This window comes from Echinops telfairi, unplaced genomic scaffold (genome assembly GCF_000313985.2).
Source record: "Echinops telfairi isolate 266 unplaced genomic scaffold, ASM31398v2 ScPeMD7_11;HRSCAF=52, whole genome shotgun sequence".
NCBI classification, from domain to species: domain Eukaryota; kingdom Metazoa; phylum Chordata; class Mammalia; order Afrosoricida; family Tenrecidae; genus Echinops; species Echinops telfairi.
In genome coordinates, this window is record NW_022103908.1 from 33,712,667 (window position 1) to 33,734,472 (window position 21,806).

Here is a 21,806-nt window from a genome sequence, read left to right on the forward strand (position 1 = left end):
TGGCACGGTGACCCCAGGCACCGCGGTCTAGAATGCTGCTGGGTCCTGCACCAACCTCGAGGGGAGTTGCAGCTCCCACTGTCCTGAGCCAGGGTTTTCATAAGCTGGTGCTCAGAAGGAGATCAGCGGGCCTTTCTTCCTAGTTGGGAAACCCTGCTGAAACCTGTTCAGCACCACAGCAAACATGCCAACCTCCATTGGCAGGGGAGTGGCAGTTGCCCTTGAGGGGCCTGGACCTCGAATCATATGGGGTCTCCCACATGGGAACTGAGAATTGGACCACTGAACAAGCCCAGTACTGCGGACTGTCCACTTATAGTGTGGCTTGACTGTCCGCCCCTGGAGCAGGGTGTGCTCAGCAGTGCACTGCAGCCCTGAACGACCTGGCCCTTTAAGAAGCTCTTTAGGCCCCAGGAGAAATGCTTAGCTGGGCTACTCCCAGGCCTACTGGAACCACTAACCGCGTTCTGCTTCCAGAGCCACCAAGCTTGCTTTTTGCTGAAACTCTCTGCCCCACAGGCATTTTGACTCGTGGGCTATTTTTGCAAGAAAGGGTCAAGTCAGCTCAGCACTGGGGATGAAAGGTGGTTGTTCTCCTGGGGATTTTGCCTCCCGGCTTCCCAAGGTGCCTGTCCTGGGTAGACTGAGCGGACGCACATGGGATTGACTGGCTCCTCCTTGAGCCATCCTCCGGCTGGATTTGCATAAATTCCAGCCTCTTGGCACAGCTTCTGTGCCTTCTCCAAGATTCGCCATCATCCAGAGGAACATTGCGTCCTCGCGGCCTGCAGCCGGGCCCAGTGCCCCGACCTTTTCCCAGAAGCAGAGCTGGAGAGGAGAGCAACCTTGCAGGGAGCGCACCTTCTCCCTCTGCAAACACTCCTAATATGATCTGGCGCGTGTGCGCGCACGAGGCCCCCAAGACAGCTCGGGCAGGAGTGAATTAATAATTGCTGGCAACAGAGCTCCTGCAGCCAACCGGCTCGCCCCGGGGGGGATTGTTTGCCCTTCAGAGTCCTCTACAACCTCTGCAAACTGATTTCCGTGTGAACCGAACGCTGGAAGTGTTGTACTCGGCAGAGACCCTTCCTCCCTCTCATGGAAGCTGGGAGCGGGGCGTGAAGAAGCTGACTCTCTAGGCTGGCTCCACCACCGACCCCCGAGGTTCCCCTGGAGCAGGACAAAGCCTCTCCGGTCTCATTTCCTTCTCTGGAAACGCCCAGCTCTAGCCGTCTGGTCCAGACCTGCTGACCAGACGGGTCACACTCCAGAATATCAGGATTCCTGGGCCCCGCGTCAGAGGCAGAGGAGACCTGTGCGCTCCGGGCGGTTGTCAATGATGCATTTTTCAAAGAAGATCTTCGGGTCTTTCTTTCAAGTGCCTCCAGTGGGTTCAGTGAGCAGTTTTGCGCTTAACTCTTTGTTCCCCCCGGCACTTCCTTCCGGCCCATCAAATTTACACCATCTTCCAAAGCCAGGGCTCGCGGAGCTGGCTGGGCCCTCATTCCTGGGTTCCCACAAGTCACCACAGCTCCTTCCCAACTGACAGTCCAAAAGGAAGTCCCTGCGTGGGGCGTGGGGCAGACTCGCTCAGTGCACAGTAGTACCTTGATCGCTACAGCCCCTGCCCCACTGGTGACTCCTGTTTGGGCATGTTCTATCCTAGCGCTGGCCCGAGCCATAAAAAGGGGGAAAAGATTATGGTGTCTGCCCACCTACTGCCATAAATAATTCACAGTAAATTTGCACTTTGGAAAGTGGCCAAAATTAAGGCTGAGGTTTTAAGTTGTTTTCCCCCAAGAGTTTCTGATCACACGCATTTGAAAAAGTTTGTCAAAGCTGCGTTTCTCTGTGTGCATCTTACAGTAGAGCCTGATGGGTTTGGGTGTTGTGAGGTAGATAATTCAGCTTGACTTAAAAATTGATCTTTATCTTTGCATGAGGTTTAATGATGTAACACCTCTAAGACCTTGCTTGGAATTATTTCTCCTTGGATTGGCAGGTCTTTGGAGAGGCCTCCAGCTCATCCCTGGCTCAGGTGTGATTCACGTCACGGATGGCCACGCTAGAAAGATCCACCACCTGATCTCGGCCCAGCTAGGGGGTTTCAGAGGGAGATCCAGTGCAAGCTCTGGACATGGAAGTCCCAGGAGCTTCCTGGTTGGTAATGGACATCCCCGCACAAGGGTGCTCGGTGTTGGGAACCCTCCCAGTCCCACCCCATGTATTTCTTCACTTGTATTCTTTTTTTTGTTGTTGAAGTGTACATCTCAATGGCTTTTACTTCATTTTTGGCTGCTTTATTGTGTACCGTACAGTTTTTAAATACATGAAAAAGAGTTGCACAATATCACCACAATCAATTTTAGATCTTTTTTTTCATTCTTGTATCCATTGTTATCAGCGTCGCATTTTGATATGATAAAACTTATATGGTAAATATAGCAGTGCCCTGAGCCCTGTGAGTCTTTCACACCTGGAAGAGGAGTGGGAGCCAGCAGGTCAAAAATGACAAGGGTTTGGGGACCCTGGGTGTTCAGGAGGCATCCTGAAAAGGTGGTAGGAAACCCTAACTTTGTATTCAGCAGCTCAGAAGTAAGAAGGCCATGGGAACCGGCAAGCTTGCAGCTGGTGTCTGAGATCGGGGACAGACGTGGCTGCCCGGAGGACACTGTCCTTGAACTTGTGAGTTCTGGTAGTTCACCTCGGAGAAAGAAGTGCTACATGGGCAGTTGGTGTCAGAACTGAATGGAAGAGAAACACAAGGGAACAGACTGGAATCGGAATGGGCTTGGTGGAATTCTTCCAGTCTGTTAGTGTGAGGTATTCAATGAAATTGAAGAAATTGATCTGATTGATCCTGGTCTTACAATGTGTCTGAGCAGCCACGTTTGTTGGCCCCTCTGCACAGTTACTTGGACCTAGCTCACACATCTGATGAACTAATCAGAATCTTAGTGTGTCTACATTAAGAGACAAAAAACAACTATTGTAGCCCAACTGAGTTACCTCTGCCGCCATAGGTTGACATCTGAATCCTTGGCATGGTAGCAATGGTCTAGGGCAAGCAAAGTCACAAAGGTCTGCAGGGGGAGCCAGCTCTGAAAGAACAGAACAGACATGCAGACAAGAGCCTATAAGAGAGAAGATCCAGAGAGAGAAGCTGGCACTGCTGACCACCTGCCAGTCCAGCTCCTGCAGTGAAATGCCAGGAGATCCCCTGAGGGCTGACAATTCACCCTCTTTTCTCTAACCTCATGGCCCATGGGGTGGCCTGTCCAACAAATAGCAGCATCAGCTCATCTGGGAGCTTTCTGCTTGCCTTCTCCCAGACCCACGCTATCAGAATCCACATTTTAAGATCCTTAGGGAACAGCCATGCACATGAAAGTTGAAGACGGAATGCTCTGGAGGGAGTTTCTCTTTCTGTTAAAGCCTCCTGTTTTGCACCCCAGTTCCTACCAGGCCAGAGGTCTCACCTGGAGCCCAGCCTCTTGGCAGAAACATCTCAGCCCTGGCACTTCCCCAACTACCCGACCCAGCCTTGCATCGGGCCCGGGATGCCGGACACATCTAGCAAGGAGAAAATTCATCATAGCTGGCACCTGAGTCCCTGCAGCCAACCAGCTCCTCCTTCTGGGAGGAGAGCCTGCCCTTCCTCCCAGCCCATCCCAGCGGTCTCTGACCTGACACCCCAGAGATGCCTAATGCCTCAGCCCACCCCACACTGAGCCCCACAGTGCAGGAGACCACCACTGACTCCCCGGGAGCCTGTCCTCAGCTTGCCCACATACACTTCTAGGGCCAGGTTCTGCCCCAGACCAGTTAGTTCCCCAGCCTCTGTGACTGAGTCTCCTTCTGGATTCATCCCCAGGACTCCTTTTGGCATAGCTGCTGGAGATGTGTGTGTTGAGTGTGGGCCTCAGGCCCTGGAGTGGAGTTCAAGAACAAAGGGACCTCAAGTTTACAGGTGGCACCCTGAGGGGGTACAACCCCCCCCCAAATAAAACTCACAGCCATGGAGTCCATGCCGACTCATAGCAATCCTATAGGGCAGGGTTGAACTGCCCCTGTGGGTTTCCAAGACTGTAATTCTTTAAGGGAGTAGAAAGGCCTACTTTTCCCCAGGGAGCAACTGGTAGTTTTGAACTGCTAACCTTGAAGCTCTCCATCCAATTCATAACCACTACACCATCAGGGCTCCTGAGGAGGTCATAGGAACCCCACCCCCATGTGCAACCAGCAGCTCCGAAGTGGGGGTGGCCCTGGCTGTGGGCTTTCACTACTCTGAGCATGTCCAAGGGCCAGGACTGAGTGTGGAAGGCACTGGCCTGGCATCAACCCTGCTCTGGGCAAGGGTAGCAGAGTACTATGCCACATAACCATATTCATGCAGCTCTTCCCAGCCAAGGAGGGAAGCCCAGCCCCGCAACTCAGAGTCCCAGTGGGTCAGAAGGCTCAGAAAAGCAACCAAAAAAAAAAAAAGAGAGAGAAAGCAAACCCACAGCCATCGAGTTAATTTCTATTCATAACGACCAAATATAGTGCTTCCGGCACTATATTATAGGCACTCATCTTCCTCTTGCTGAGTGGCTGGTGGATTCGAACAACCCACCTAGCTATTAGCTGCCCAACACTTAGCAGACAGAAGCACCAGGGCTCCTTCAGCAATGAAAGATTATCCCAAATCTTACCTAGGCCCATGCCTTAAATAAAAAGTTCAAACCCATGGCCAGAGAGTGGGTTCCGACACCTGGCAACCCCATGTGTGTCCGAGCAAAACTACTCCTTACGGTTTCAGGGCTGCAGTCTCTAGGTGAGCCAGAGACTAGGCCTTTCGTCCGTGCCAGAATCGCACCGGGTGCATTGGGACTGTCCGCTTTGAGGTGAGCACTGCCATGCAAACCCTTTGCCTCCTCCGGGAACCTTCCTTCCATTGGCCCCTATACACACTCCGGTCCCAGATTGGGTGGGAATCTTCCCTCAAGCTACATTATCATAATCACTTGCATCCTTTATTGCTGTTAGAGTCCACAAAGGCTTTTCTGTGCCTTATCTCCTTCAAGCCTCACAAAAACTGCAAGTCACTCTGAGGGTGGTGACTTTCAAAGGACACAACTGACCTCAGAAAGTGTTTTCCTCTGGTCCCAGCAAGAGCAGTGGAGCAGACGCTCCCACGGGGCCTTCTAACTCTGGTCCAGAGCGCTGGCGCTCCAACCAGTCAAGCTGCGAAGAGCTGTCTGGTTTTACGCTACACTCCCTATCTTTTGCCTCTCCGACCCTTCTCATCACACTCCAGGTGGCTTACCTCTAAAAGAGCTCTCAAGAGTTGCTGATGACCACTGTGTTACTGAATCCCATGGAAATGTCCACTCCTCTTATCACTTGACACTCCAGCTGCATACAACACTGGCAACCTCACATCTTCCCACAAGCACATTCTCTCCTGGACACTACTGAGCGCTCCGCTTTCCCCTCCGCTCACTTTTCAGTTACCTGCGTGCTCTTATCGTCCTCGTGGCGCATTGGCGTTCAGTCAGACGGGGTCACAGGTCACAGATTACCTGGGTTCACACTCTGTACTCTTCCCCTACGCAGTCTCATGCAGGCACCAGCTCATTCACTGCCTCTTTATCAATGACTCCCAGAAAGACGCTCTAAGCCTTGCCTCTGAGCACCAAAAGTTCATCGCCAACTGCCTATGTGGCTTTCTCTAAAGCTCCTCAAACTTAGAATGTCAAAAGCAGCACCCCTTCTCATCCATCCAAGTTGGGTTTGACAGAAGCCTAAAGGTCATCTTTGATGTCTTCTTCTCCCTGACCCTTTGCTTAGTTCCTTTCAGACATCTTACTCTAAACCATAATTTACCTTTCAAATAGATCCGCGGGGGTCCGTCACCATAGCACCCATGTAAGTTTCAGCTCCTGTAATCTGACAGGCATCTCCTTATTGCTTTCACCATCTCCCCACTTGCTCCCTCCATTCTCTTCCCAACAGGCAGAGGGATCTATTGAGAACATAAATCTGCTCATATCTCTGTCCTGCATAAACATCTTCAACCATTTTCCATTGATATAGGACCAAGATTTCTCAAAGGAACGGTATGGAAAACCCCGAAGAGCACTTCCCTTACTAACCTGGGCAAAATATTTCAGTTGCCTCTATCACAATTTATTATGTAAAATGCAAGAATAGGCACCATATAAATTTGTTTGAAAGAATTCGTGTATTTATCAAATTTAGTATGATACCTGACATATCATAAGCCTTCAGTAAATATTAGTTAATATTAGTAGCAACATCATGATTATTAGTAGGCCAGTTTCTGTTGAGTTGATTCTGACTCATGAAGATCCCATGTGTCTCCAAGTAGAACTATGCTCCATAGGGTTCTTCGATGGGTGATCTTTCAGAAGCAGCTCTCCAGATCTTCCTTCGGAGGTACCTCTTGGTAGACTTGAGCCTCCAACCTTTCCATTAGCAGCTATGATGGTTGATATTATGTGTCAGCTTAGCTAGACCATGATGCCCAGTATGCTGGGGCTCTCTTCCAATTTGTGATCTGATATAATTGACCTCCGTTTTATGCATTACAAGTTCTACCCTCTATACATTAATGAGGCAATGTCACATGGGATGCATCCTGACTCTCAGCCTTACGTGATAATGTGATTCAAGTACCACCCCCATTCAAGTCACACACTGACTTTCATGTAAGGAGAATCTCCTTGGGAGTGTGGCCTGCATCCAATATATATCTGAATGCTCTTGTAAGCCTCTTCCTAGATCCTGCATCTGGCTTGTCATCATCTGATCTAAAGCGCTTGAGACTTGAACACTTCACCTGTCTGCCAGTTCAGGGATTTGCCAGTTTCTGCAAACCTGGGAGCCAGTTGCCTATCGCCTGACATGTTGAGTCTGGATTGCCCACTTTATGTATCCCTGTGAGCCACCAGCCTACTCTCTGACCTGCTGATTGTGAGTTTATCAGCCCTTGCAACCATATGAGTCAGGAGAAGCTTCCAGGCTGACATCTGAGTCATGGATTTGGGATGTGCCAGCTTCTAGAACTGTTTGGGCCATTTCCTGGGGATGGGCAGGGGGAGATCACACACACACACACACACATGCACACAACACTGATTTTACTTCTTTGAAAAGCTCAGCTTAAGATAGTAGCCAAATGCATTAACCATTTGTATCACCCAAGGAGTCTATTATTAGTAGTATTACCACAAGCAATTATTATCACCACAGTCATTGCTGATATTTCCACCCTTAAACCGCAACATATCCCTTCCTTATTCTCCTCACCTAGACACCTTGCCCTCTCTCCCATCCTGAAGCACATACCAGGCCTTCTGGAGATGCTCTGCCTTCTCTCACTTCTGTCTTCCTTCCACCTCTTCTTCACTCAACTTGCAGATCTGAGCTGAAATGTCATCTAAGTATAGAAACTGTCCCTGACCTTCCAGATTAGAATTAAACTCTCCGTCATAACAATGTGTTATCTTTGTTGCATTTGTCACGGTTGTAATCATACTTGTATTTCAGTAATCATGCTTACTAACATATGTCTCCTTAACTAAGCTGAACGCTTGAGTGTGGGACTCATGTCTGGCTGCGTTTGGCATTTATTCCTAGTGCCAAGCACAGAGACCCTCACCAACCCTCCAAGAATAATCACTCAACATGTAAATGAACCCTCTCTCCATCTAGGTCCACTACCTCCAGCAACAACAAAAGAAACCTTCCTCTGACCATGGTGCTGAAAATGCCGCCAAGATGAGCTGAAAGCATACTCAGGTAGAGATGGCATGAGAACCCTACTCTGTTCCAAGAAATAGAGAAGTAAGTTTTCCCTGTTCTGCTTCTTCTCCCTGGGAAACCCAGTCTAGAGGCGTTAAAACCATCTATCATGCTGTTTATCACAACACATCCAGATGCTCTGAGCAATAAAGCCACTCACAATACACAGTGATCCCATTTCAGGAAGATGCTCCCAATCAAGCCTTCCCAGGGGATCTTTCAGAAGAGGAGTGACACCCATCTGTCTGCAGAGATCCCTCCTAGGCCTGCACCATATGTTGCGGGCCCTGTTTGGGGAGTCTGCAGGTAGCAGACCCTGACGTGGAGCCTTGTCCAATCAAGCTGACAGCCACATTTGCATTTGTTCGGGGTGTCAGAAAATGCCAAGCTCAGGTGGATTTTCCAGGAGCCACTCTGGTTTGAAGTAAAGTGGGGTTGTTGTTTTTTTCTTTGTTTGGTTGGTTTGGGTCTTTTGGGTTTTTTCCCCAATCAAACTTTGCAGAAAGAACTTTCTGCTGAGAACAAAATCAAGACCCAAAAAGGAAGGAGGCTTCAGCCTCATGAATCAATGAGTCAAGTCTAACAAGCTGAAGTTTAATAGGAATAAGTGTAAGGTTCTGTATTTGGGTCCAGAAAGCCACTGGACAGCAGGGCAGGGTGCAGGAGATGAACATTGGCAGGAGTCACCATGAAAAGATGTTAGAGGCTGTAGTTGACAATCTACTCATTAGGAGTCATCAGTGTGACATGGCTGCTCAAAATGCTGAAGCTGCATTAGTGGAAAGGTAGGAACAAAGATGGCCCTCTTGCTTGCTCAGCACTGGTCAGAGCATCTAGCTGGACTATTGCTTTTAGAAACTCTAACATCATTTCCTAGAATATGCATAATACGGTCAAGCTGTACAGTGCCAGAGGAGGGCCTGGGTGGTGTAATGGTGAAGGTTACAACAAGTAGCCAGGAGGGTGGTTAGTCATATCCATGCAGAGGCACCTCGGAATAAGGACCTGACAATCCACCTCTGAAAGGTCAAAACCTCAAAAGAAAACAAAATGAAGCAAAAGCCCTCTACAGCAGTTCTACGCTGTGAGTGTCACCTACGACGGTCACCATGGGTTGGAATTTACTTGGTCTTAACTAACAACAGCACAGCTTCACCAGTCAGACCAGGATGGGCAATGTCCTTGAAGATTCATTTGTGAGATCATCACAGGAAGGTCAGAGAACCAGAGCCATTTGATCTAGCAAGAAGTCCTCCGAATGGACATATTAGTGGGCAGAAAAGGAAATAAACCATTTTTTGACACCATCGAGTCTCCTAGACTTAGAGGGTGAGAAATAGAGGGGAGTCAATTGGACCTCAAAAGAATCACCATTAGTAGTGTTGACTTCAAATTTTTAATTGTGCGAATAATTCAGGAAGAGGATAAAAGGGAAAAAAATCAACCCATACAGATATATAGTGACTAAAAAGTGAAAGTTCTCCACTTCCTAGCCCCACCCTCTCCAAAAGAAGAAAAACTCAACCTGGTACCATTGAGTCAATTCTGACTCACAACAACCCCATGTGCTATAGATTAGAACTGTGATCCATGGAGTTTTATTTTAATTTGATTTGTTTTTGCTTTGTTTGGTATTGGTTTCCTTGTTTGGGGTTTTCATCTGTACGGAAGCAGTTCACCAGGCCTTTCTTCTGCATTGCTACTGAGTGGACAAGCTATCAACCTTTAGATTCGTAGTTGAGTAAAAAATGTTCGTGCTGCCCAGGGATCAATGAACTCATCTGTCAGTTTGTCATGCATGCCACCAGTGTTTCACGTGCTAGCAGGGTCACCCTGAGTGGACAGTTTCAACTGAGCTTCCAGACTAAGACAGACTAAGAAGAAGGACTTGGAGATCTGCTTCTAAAATAAATAGCCAGTGGAAACAGGATGAATCGCAGTAGAGCACTTTGTCCGACAGAGTGCCGGAAGATGAGCTCCTCTGGGTGACAGGGACTCACACTATGACTCAGGGAAGGAGCTGCCTGCTCATCGCAGGTGCACCTGGATGGGGATATGTGTTCAAACTTTCAAGACTGTCAGTTGTTAGGCCACAATGAAAAAGAAAAAGAAACGGCTGAAAATATGTACAAAAGATGGAGCTAGGGAAATTGGAAATCCTCAGACATGAAATGGAATTCATAAAGGTTGATTTCCTAGTCACTAAACAGCTGACATGAGTTGGTATTGGCCACTTGGATTCAGACAATCTGATGGTCTGCATGGTGGGAAGGGCAAATTAAAGAGGATAGGGTTGTGTTTATCATCGAGATCAATCTATTAACAACCTGCAACCTAATGTCCGTGATAGAATAATATCCATAACCCTACAAGGAAGACCAATTAATACTATTATTATTTAAATTCATGTACCAACCACTAATCCCAAAAATGAAGAAATTTGAAGATTTTTACTGACTTCAAGAGTCTGAAATTGATCAAACATGCAACCAAGATGCATTGATAATCACTGGTAATTGAATGTGAACGTTGGAAACAAAGAAAGATTACTAGTTGGAAAACATGAGCTTGCTGACAAAAATTATGCCAGTGATCACATGACAGAATTTTGGAAAGCAAGAAACATATTCATTGCAGTTACCTTTTATCCAACATAAATGGTGACTACACACATGGACCCCACCCAGATGAAATACACAGGAATCAAATCAACCACATCTAACAAATGATGAAAAAGTCCAATCTCATTATTCGGAGCAAGGCCAGGGCATTGCAGAGCAGAGCACCAGTTGCTCATGGGAAAGTTAAATCGAAGCTGAAGAAAATGAGAACAAGTCCATGAGCGTGACCACTTGACCCTCGTATAGCCCCCTGAGCGGAGACTCCAACTCAAGAATAGACTTGACACACTGAACGCTGACCGAAGATCAGACAGTGTGGGATGACCTCAAGAACATGGTTCATGAAGAAAGCAAAAGGTCAATGATTATGCAGGAAGGACAGAAAAAATATCAAAATGCATGTCAGAAGAGACTCTAAAACTTGCTCTAGAACTTAAAGAAAGTAAAGTGAAAGGAAGAAATAATGAGGCGTAAGAGCTAAGCAGGAGATTTCAAAGGCGGCTCAAGAAGACAAAATCAAACATTATAATGACTAGTGAAAAGACCTGGAGTTAAAAAAAATCAAAAGGGAAGAATACACTCACCATTTCTCCAGCTGAAAGAACTGAGGAAAAATTTCAAGCCTCACATTAATATAGGGGGGAAATGAGCAGCACAGGAAACATCAAAAGAAGAAGGACTATCCAGGGCCATTGTACAAAAAGTAATTAGATAGTCAACAATTTCAGGAGGCAGCATATGATCAAGAATCAATGGTTTTGGAGAAAGGGGGCCAAGCTTCACTGAAGGCACTCCAAAAACCTAAGGCTCCAGGAATAGACAGAATACAACTGAAATGTCCCAACAGATGCAACACTGAAGGTGCACCCGAGTCTATGCCAAGAAATTTGGAGGACAACTGACTGAAAGAGCGCTATATTGGTATGTTCAGATCCTTCCAAAATGGTCATAGCACTACACCATGAGGGGACTCCCAGAAATTCAAGCTAGATTCAGAAAAGAATTTGGAACAAGGGATATCATTGCTAATGTCAGCTGGATCTTTGCTGAAAGCAGAGAGAAAGCTGCTTATGTTTTATTGTCTGCAAAAGCAATCGGCTGTGTGGGTCTTAACACATTATGGATAACATCACAACGAATTAGAATTCCAGGACATTGAATTGTGCTCACGTGTAACCTGTACATCAAGAGGCAGCTGTTCGAACAGAACACAGGTATAGTGCAAAGTTTAAAATCCAGAAAGGTGTGCATCAGGGTAGTACCCTTTCACTATAGATATTCAATCTGTATGCTGAGCAAATAGTTCTAGAAGCCACCTGTATGAGGAATGCAGCATCAAGCTCAGAAAAGATTCATTAACGGCCTGCAATCTGAAGACAACACAATTTTCTTGGTGCAAATGAACAAGACTTGAAGCACTGACTGACGAAGATCAGAGACTACAGCTTTCAGTATAGATTACATCTCAACAAAAAGAAGACAAAGATCGTCACAACTGGACCAATAAGAAATAACATAGTAAATAGAGAAAATATTGAAGTTGTTAAGAATCTCACGGCACTTGGATCCATAACCAAAGCTCACAGAAGCAGCTTTGGCCCATTGGACAAATCAGCTGCAAAAGCCTCTGGATGAGCATGCCGGTGAAGAACACTGAACATACCCTGGAGTGCTAGAAGAACAAACAGCTATGTCTTATAAGAAGAGCGGCCGGGCTACTGCTTAAAAGTAATAATGGCATACTCTGACATGTTACAATGAGGGACCAGTCTCTGGAGAAGGACAACATGTTTGGTAAAGTGGAGGGCCAACTAAAAAGAGGAAGACCTAAACGAGATGGTTTGATGCAATGGTTGCAATAATGGGCTCAAACATAGCAATCATTGTGAGCATGGTCCAGGACCAGACGATGTTTTGTTGGGCTGTATAGAGGGTTGATAGGAGTTGGAACTGACTCAATAGCAACAATGTGTAGCCATGTTTTACCCTCCCTTCCATAAGGACCAGTTAGATGTACTGTGTATCTCTGGCTTACACCGCTACCAGATCCACAAGACTTTCCACCCACTGGCCTGTGATCTTCCTGCATCCGGCATCACTGCATGTGTTTATTGAGTTAGAAGACAGCTTTATAGATCAGTATTGAACATATAGCCTAATATTGGACTTAAGGACTTGAGCTGGACTGGGCTGGGATGTTTTCTCAATATTCAATTGCTCTTGTACATAAACCTCTTTCTTCTACACATGAGTGTCCATGAATTTGGTCTCTAGTCTACCCAGACTAACACAGCTCTAGATCAATCTAATGCAAATGATTCTTGGGCCACACATTAAAAAAAAACAACAATAGGACAGGCAGACCACTTGGTTTGGGCCCTGGCCCTCAACTCGAACTGCACCCTGCACACACTGGAATGCCATTTTCCTAAAAAAAAAAAAGTGTTTGCAGTGAGAAGCCCCCAAAAATGTTCCTATACCTAACTGCTCAACTTCCTTTGTCTGCCTTTCCAGCTCCCCTGAGTCCAATTGTCATGCCCTGTCCTTAGTCCAGAACGGTGAAGCATAGTTCTGTAGGATTCAGAATGGAAGACATTCTGAGTGAAAGGCTCACTAAATCTGACCTGAGGCCCTCCCAAAAGGCCAGGTTGGAGAAAGGCAGAGAGTCAGACCCTGAGAGCAGCATAGTAAGGATGGGACCTGGGATCCAGGACACCGACCCCTACAGGCATCCAGAACCCTGTGTACTTTTGTTTTCTCCATAACCCTTTGAGATGCTGGAAACATGTGCAGGTTTTCAATGCTCACAATGAGGGGGGCCATGACTATAATTTCAAAGACCTGGGTGGTGCAAATTGTTAATGCACTGGACCAGGGGTCCTCAAACTACGACCCGCAGGCCACATGCGGGCCCGCCAAGGACATTTATCCAGCCCGCCGGGTATTTTTGCCCCGTTTGTTTTTTACTTCAAAATAAGATATGTGCAGTGTGCATAGGAATTTTTTCATAGTTTCTTTTTTAAACTATAGTCCGGCCCTCCAACGGATCTGAGGGACAGTGAACTGGCCCCGTTTAAAAATTTTGCACTGGACTGTTAACTGTACGGCTGAGGTTCTGAGTCTCCTCAGAAAACAGAATGGAAAAAAATGTGACTTGGTTATCGACTTCCCCCAAACCAACCATGAAAAACCCCACCACACTCGCCTCATGGCCGACTTAGAGGCAACTGGCCACTGTCATTTGGTGGGTGGGGTCAGAGTTGTTACACATCCTACAATTCGAGCGCCTCAGCCAAGGGAGAAATGCCCCCCAGGCCAAATGCCTCATTTCTTCCACCCTCATTGATACCCCATCAACTCTGCCACAGCGAGCAAGAGCAACGGGCAACGGGAGAAGTGCTGCTTGACCTGGCCCCTCGGACTTGTGCCCTCAGCAATAAGACCTAGAAGCTACTAGAGAAATGAGGGTTAATGTGTGTGCATTAGCGAGGTCTGGGCCAGCCTCTGGCTGGTTCAGCCCTCCAGGTCCCAGGCAATTCTTCCCTGGCCATAGAGATATTTCCCACCAGGATTTTAGCTTCTAACTAGAGCCTTCCCCGCACCTTCCCCCAAGCAAGTGACACAAAGGCTGCTTGTTTCTTGGCTATCTCGGGAGGGATGAGTACAAAGAGGCTTTTTCTCACCTCAAGGTGCTCTTGGCTGGTTCCACCGACATGCCATGCACAGCAGGACCGTGTCCTCAAACGGTTGAGGCCATTTGCTTTGTCAACTGACAAATGTCATTTATCACTTGAGACAGAGATTGGATACCGGGCCTCTGGCTGGGGAAGTTGAGTATTTTTTTCAGGATGGCTTAGCAGAAACTTGGCAAAAGGAGATGTTTTCTTGAGCTGTGGATTTAAAGGTACAGTCTTCCTCTATTGAAAAATGTTGGTCAAGTTTGATCAGATAGCGAGACCTTGCGGTTCAGTTCAACAGCTTAAAGCAGACCTGGTCTCTTCTTTGGAGGCTTCCCCCGAGGAGTATTTGTCCAGAGTCTCTTTGTGTTTTGTAGACTACAAATGCCTAGAACCAAGTTTCTTGCTTATCATTTATCCCCTACACTCCCTGTGCTGGGCCAGACTCACACTTTACCCAGTACAAACGTGTCGACTACTTGATTTAAAAAAAATCATTTTGGGGGGGCTCTTACAGCTCTTAAAACATACCATACATCAATGGTATCAAGCATATTTGTATATATGTCGCCATCATTATTTTCTAAACATTTACTTTCAATTTAAGCCCTTGGTAACAGCTCCTCTTTTTTCCTTCCCTCCCGTAACCCTCCCACCCTCAAGACCCCTTGACAAATTATAAATTATTATTATTGTTTTCATATGGACCGCTGTCTCCCTTCACTCAGGTTTCTGTTGTTCATCCCCCTGGGGGAGGTAGGGTTATGCAGCAATCATTGTGATCGGTTCCCCCTTCCTCCTCTTCCACCCCTATCTTCTCTCTCCCCTCCTGGTATCGCTACTACCATTTCTGTTCCTGAGGGATTTATCTGACCTGGATTCATGTGTCCTGAGCTTTTATCTGTACCGGTGCACATGCTCTGAGCTAGCCAGAATCGAAAGGCAGGACTGGAGTCATGGTAGTGGGGGATGAGGAAGCCTCAAAGAAGCAGAGAAATACTGTGTGTTTCATCCGTGCTATACTGCACCCTGGTCGACTCATTCCTCCCTTGTTGTTGGTCTAAGTGGCTTAGGCCACTTTGTTGTTGACATCAAGTGGCTCCTACAAACAAACAAACAGAAAGGTTGACCAGTCTTATGCCATCATCACCATTGTAGGTGTGGTAGTTTGTCCATTGTTCTATTATTGTTGTTGTTAGGTGCCATTGAGCAGGCTCTGACCCTTAGTGACCATATGCACCACAGAACAAACCATTGAATAACCTTGTGCTATGACAGAGCCCATTGATGTAGCCACTGTGTCAATGATCTCATCGCGGGCCTTCGTTTTTTTTGGCCACCCCTCCACTTCAGCCAACACGATGTCCTTCTCCAGGGACTGGTCTCTCCTGACAATATGTCCAAAGTGTGTCAGATAACGTCTTGCCATCCTTGCCTCTAAGGAGCATCTGGCAGAACATCTTCTAATACAGATTGGTTTCTCCTTTTAACAGGACTTCCCATAGCTTCTCCAGCACCAGAGTTCAAAGGCATCTAGTTTTCTCCTCACTCAGTGTCCAACTTTCATATACATAGGAGGCAATTAAAAATAAATAATAGGTCTTAAAGGAGGCTGTAGCTTCCTCTCTGTTGACTGTGATGTGATATTAGGGACAAAATCTGACCTTTATGCTGAGTGGAGGTCATCTTAAGTGCTTGAATGTCCAAATGAATTTTTAGGCACCAACAGAATCTCGAAAGGAATTTTCTTAGCATCAGCAGCACTCATAGGATCTACACTGTGGGGGAGTGGCTTCAAGGGTAGATAAGAAGGAATTCTAAGCCAAACGCTAAGTGATACACTCAACACAGAGCTAATGGCAACATGAACTGACTTAAAAAGCGGGGGTGACCCCATTCCTCATCTAACGTCTGAAGCCACACAATGTTTTCATGCACGTCACAAAGTAGTGCATATGTTCATTATCATAAATCATTGTATTTTATTCAAATGTGTACTATAATAGGTTTTACATTTTAATGCTGTTCTTGGGTACGAGTTATCCAAAAATCATCCATTCTTAACCCAGGGATTTTATGTATGGTCTTTTCAAGTGACCCATTGGCTTCTTGGGAGTGGATAACACACTTTCTGCTGTTTTTCAGTCCCCAACTGAGGTGTGTACCCCAGCCAAGTCTACAGTCCCTACATCAGCTGCCGTTGCATTGACCCCGACTCGGGTCAACTCCATGCTTGTCCCAGTGGAACTGTGCTGCACCAGGTTTTCAATGGCTCTTTTCCCCAAAGCAACTCACCAGGCCTTAATTCCGAGGCATTTCTACATGGACTCAAGTGTCCAGCGATCAGCTGAGTGAGGGCTTGCACCGTGTGTACCCCTGATAGACAAATCTACAATGGCCTTGCTGTTTGTTAGCGGCTGTGGAGCCAGCTCCTGCTTCATGGAGCCCCAAGGCACAACCGAACAAAACGTTGCCCGCTCCCAGGCCATCTCATTAACGGACTTTCGGAAGTAGATCTCCAGGCCTGTTTTCCCAGTCAGTCTTCATCTGGAAGCTCTGCTGAAATGTCTTCCGTTTGAGAGGAGCAAGGAAGCCTCTGACAGCACATGAGGTGCCGTGGCTGGGAATCTAACCCAGGTCTCCTGCATGGAAGGTGAGAATTTGACCATTGAGCCATCAATCAAAGAGAAAAACAACCCACTACTGACTAGAAGCTTTGTTTTCTTATGTAAGCTCTTGAAGCACACTGCGCATAACATCTCCAAAGCAGATTTCAATGCTTCGCGTCTGTTCACGTATGTTATCTACTTCCAGAAACAGGTTATGTTCTCACCCAGTCGCTGAAGGAGGTACGTGGCAACGTTGTCTTCCCCCAAGAACATATAGTTTGTGGCCAGCAGAGCCAGGACCCAAATCCAATAATCTTCACACAAAAGCAAACATCTGAAGTGATCCCTGTTAATCTCGAAACTGTCTGACTTGAGTATTAGTCTTATTACTAAACTCATCAAAGACAATGTTAGTTTCTTTGCAGATTGTTTCGTTATTAATAATGCTCTGAGTGACTAATTTAACATTTATTCACGGGAACCAAGAACAACCCGCATACATTTCATTACTTAGGAGTTATGCACTTGTCCAATTAGTATTTTAAGATTTGTTTACAACTCTTCCAGTAGCCGGGATTCAATACTGACTCTTCCCCTGAGTTTGCCACGCATTCGCCTGTTATGGTTACTCTACTTGCCCCTGAGAATCTTAAACCTCTCTATGCCTTTATTCATTTGCATAATCTTCTTGCCACAGCAACACAATACAACAATACTGTGGCTGTCATTGTTAGTTGCCATACAGTTCATTCAACTCATAACCATCCGTGTGCACAGAGTAGAACTGCTCCATTGGCCATGACCTTTCAGAAGCAGATGGCTTGGCCTGTTTCCCAACATGCCTCGGGGTGGGTTCAATCTGCTGAGTTTTCAGCTGGTCGTCAGAGACTCCTACAACAATAGTCCCACTGCTGTTGACTCAATTCTGAGGCATAGCCACCCTAGCTAGGGTTTTCGAAGTTACAAATCTGTATTAAAGCAGAAAGTCTGGTCTCTCCCCCAGGGACAGCTAGCTAGTGGGTTCCAACTTCTGACCTTGTGATTACCAGCCTAACATGTAATCCACTCACTACACCACCAAACAAACAAAATAAAAACCCACTGCCACCGAGTGGATGCTGATGCATAGCAACCCTACAGGACTGGGTAAGACTGCCCCTGTGGGTTTCCAAGGTTGCATATAACTCCTTAAAGAAGTAGAAAATCTCGTCTTTTTTCCTGAAGAGTGGCTGGTGGTTCTGAACCGCTGACCTTGTGGTTAGCAACCCAACATGTAACCTACTACACCACCAGGACTCCTTAAAATGATCCCTCCAAAACCCAAACCCTCTGCCATTGAGTTGATTCCAACTCATGGTGACAGGTGGCTGTAGATATTTACAAGAGCAGACCATCTTAGTCTCTCCCACTGGTGCACTCGAACTGGTGCCGCAACAGCTGAGTGTTTTCCCCACAGTGCCACCAGCACTCCTTACAATAGTAGTTCCCATTGTTGAGCACGTACTATGTGCACTGTGCCAACTAGCTCACAGAGGTTATCTCATCTAATAAAGTCACACAAACTTGTAGAGTGAGTACTCTCATTATCCTCTTTAAAGAAGAAAAAACTGTGTTCAGGATGATACATATTATTCCCAAAGTCACCTCACGCAGTAAATGCAGGACTGATGTGCGAATCCAAAGTTGTTTGACTGGAAAGCCAGATTTAGCAGTCACTATATCATGGTGTCAGGAGCCCAAATATTTGTCAACATTGCCACTACATTGGCATTGGGTTGCAAGCCCCATGGTTGGCAGTTCAAAACCACCAGCAGCTCTGCAGGAGAAAGACTAGGCTCTCTACTCCCGTAAACAGCTAGCATCTCAGAGGCCCACAGGGAGTCCCATTGAATCAGCATTGACTCGGCGGCAGTGAGTTTGGTTTGGGTTTGGTATCATCCTGTCCGAAGGCAGATCTGCCTCTCTACTTCCAGAAAAGCAGAGACCAAAAACCCAATGGAGCAAGTTGACTTGGGCACAGAGAGGGTCAGTATGAATCAGAATTGCCCGCTGTTGTTGCTTGTTGCTGTTTTGTGTTTTTGGTACATTATTCTCATCCTCCCAAGGGGCCTAACACAGGGTCTGCATTCTCCATGACCCTCTCCCATTAACTGCATGCCTTCATGGAGGGTGTGGGGGCTTCACAGGACACGTGACATGTGAGCATGAAGGTGAGTGGCTATTTGTAGCCACGAGAAGAGTATCCCCAGGGGACGGCAGAGCATGTTCAGACTTGAGAAAGCAGCCAGAGTGAGGGCTGCAGCTTGCAAAGGCCCTGGAAGCTCTGTAACGGTGCACACATGGGTGGCAACAAGAGACCAGCCCCCCGAAAGGTAGTTTGGGTGTATTTGGAAGAAATAGAGAAGCCAAGAGACCACTGTATGCCCTCCAGAGTAAGCAAACATGACAAATCCCCAGGACAGCCCAGCATCACAAGCTTACAGGTGTCCTGGAAATAGAATTGTGACCTGGTGACTTGTGTTCCCAAGGACAGATGTCACATCAGAAAATCAGGTCTGCATCAATGTCTTACCTGTTTCTGATAATAGCATCCCCTTCCTTTGGGGAAGTCCTAGTGGGTACAGGCAGTTTGCATTAGACTAGTAACCCAACGGTTGGTGGTTCAAATCTTCCCAGGGAAAAAGACCTAGGGATCTGCTTGCATAAGATTACAGACCTGGGAAACGCTATTGATGTTCGTCAACATTGCCACTACGTTGGCATTCAACATCGGTACTAATGCGGTTGCCATGAATTGGAATCAGTTTGTGGGCAATCAGTTTGCATTTAGGGTAACTTTCTTTCTCCAAAGATTTATTTTTATTGAGTGGTCAGTTGCAGAAATCCTTCACCTGTCTACCAAATGTTCCAAGAAGGCCAATAATAGCCCCTCTCTGGGGAGTGTGAACCTTGAGTTTTAATCAACTCAAGCAATTAGAGCTTCCTTCCAATGGTCTCACCATAGGTCAGTCCAACTGCTGAGGTATCCAGAACTGAGCTGCTTCTTACAGTCTAGTCATTCATCTACAACCCCTTGGGAACCACTCTGGAGCCTTCCAATAATCCATTTTTGCCTAGGGTAGTTAAAGCCCTTAGCCAAATAATTCCAATACTTGCTGATAGAGGAAATGTGGACCAGACCCAAATGCCCTGTGCGGTGTTAGACTGGCCCCAGGGCAAGCATTTGGTGGCCACCATCTGGCCAAGACGCTCTACCATTAACTGCATGACTTCAGGGAGGGTGCGGGCGGGGCTCTCAGAGACGTCCAGCAAAAACGGGTACCACCACAGCTCTTAGAACCTGACGTCCTGACACAGTGACGTCGAGAGTCAGGAGAGGGATCTTCCTCCACGGCCTGCCTCCCGCAGGATGGCAGGCTTCTCTGAGGGTGCCTCTCCACTCGCCCTAGTGTAGTGCACCTTCAGGTAAGGATCCAGACACCCTCTCCCCATAGTCAGCAGGATTTAAGAAATGCATACATTATACCAGTCCATACAGCCCCGAACCCAAAAAACCTCACTGCCTTCCCATCGGTGCTGACTCATGGCAACCCTATAGGACAGGCTACACTGCCCCTGTGAGTTCCTCCCTCCAAGCAGTTTGCGGCTTCAAACTGCTGACCTCTGTTATGCTACCTGGGCTCCTGAAAGGTAGATTTAGCTATTCTCATTTTGTCCATGATGAAACTCAGGCAGAGAGATCAAATGTTCAATTGTTCACACGGCTGGTCACGTCCAAGGTCCACCTGGGCTATTTTTGTTACATGTTACTCCTACCAGCTGCCATCAAGTTGATTCTGACTCATGGGCAATACGTCATAAGGTTTTCAGTGTTTGGTTTGGAGGAAAGAGATCACTAGGCATTTCTTCCAAGACTCCTTTGGGCGGCCTTGAACCTCCAATGTTTCAGTCCACAGCAGACTGATTTGATAGTTTGCATCACCCAGAGACTCCTTGTTTTATGTGCCAGACACACAGGTCTGTACCCCCTCGGATTCTTTCCTCACTTGCCTGTCTCCCAGACCCTCAGCTGCATGCTTCACCTCAGCCACTGCCTTGGCCAATCAACTCCCCAAAGCTTGTTTGGCTCTGCCACCTGAAGGTAGCACGCTGCCTCAGAGGGACCCAAGACCATCTCCGGGTATGACCATTCACTAGGAGAACCCATGGGACTCAGCACGCAGTCATCCGCCTGGCGACTATTTATTACAGGGAAGGCAAAGCCAGCGCAGGGAAAAGACACACGAGGTCAAGTTTGTCGGAAACCAGTAACAAGCTTTATGAGTCTTCTCCCAGTGGAGTCACACAGGACCTGCGGAATTCCCCAGGCCACAAGTTGTGACAGTACGTGTGAAATGTTGTCTGGCAGGGAAGCTCTGTGACTCAAGGCCCTGGGCTTTTTATTGGCACTGAACATGTAGGCATCTTTGGCCAGCATGCACCAAAATCCCAGACTCCCCAAGAGAAAGCAGGTATTCTACATAAGCCACAGTTTGCCCAAAATGTATACGCACACTCGGCCAGGATTATCAGGACATGATGGTAACCCTCTTGAAACCCAAGGGGGTTTCTTGAAACACCAGCCAAAGAGAACAAGCCTTTCTAAGAGAATTAGTCTGTGGCCTACAATATTAACTCTATAGGCACACACTTTGAATGAAATGTCAAGTGCAGGATAGGAGCCGTGACTTGATGAATGACTTCCTAGAGCAGTGATTCTCAACCTTCCTAATGCCGCGACCCTTTCATACAGTCCCTCATGTTGTGGTGACCACCCCCCAACCATAACATTATTTTTGTTGCTACTTCATAACTGTAATGTTGCTACTGTTATGAATCGGGCGACCCCTGTGAAAGGGTCATTCGACCCCCAAAATGGGTCGCGACCCACAGGTTGAGAACTGCTGTCCTAGAAAATCAAATGAAGCAAACTATAAATCCATAGAAACTCTCTCCCCATTGGAGTCCCTGGGTGGTACAAACAGTTAATGCAATCCACAGCTAGCCAAAAGATTAGAGGTTAGAATCCAACCAATATAACTAGAATGCTC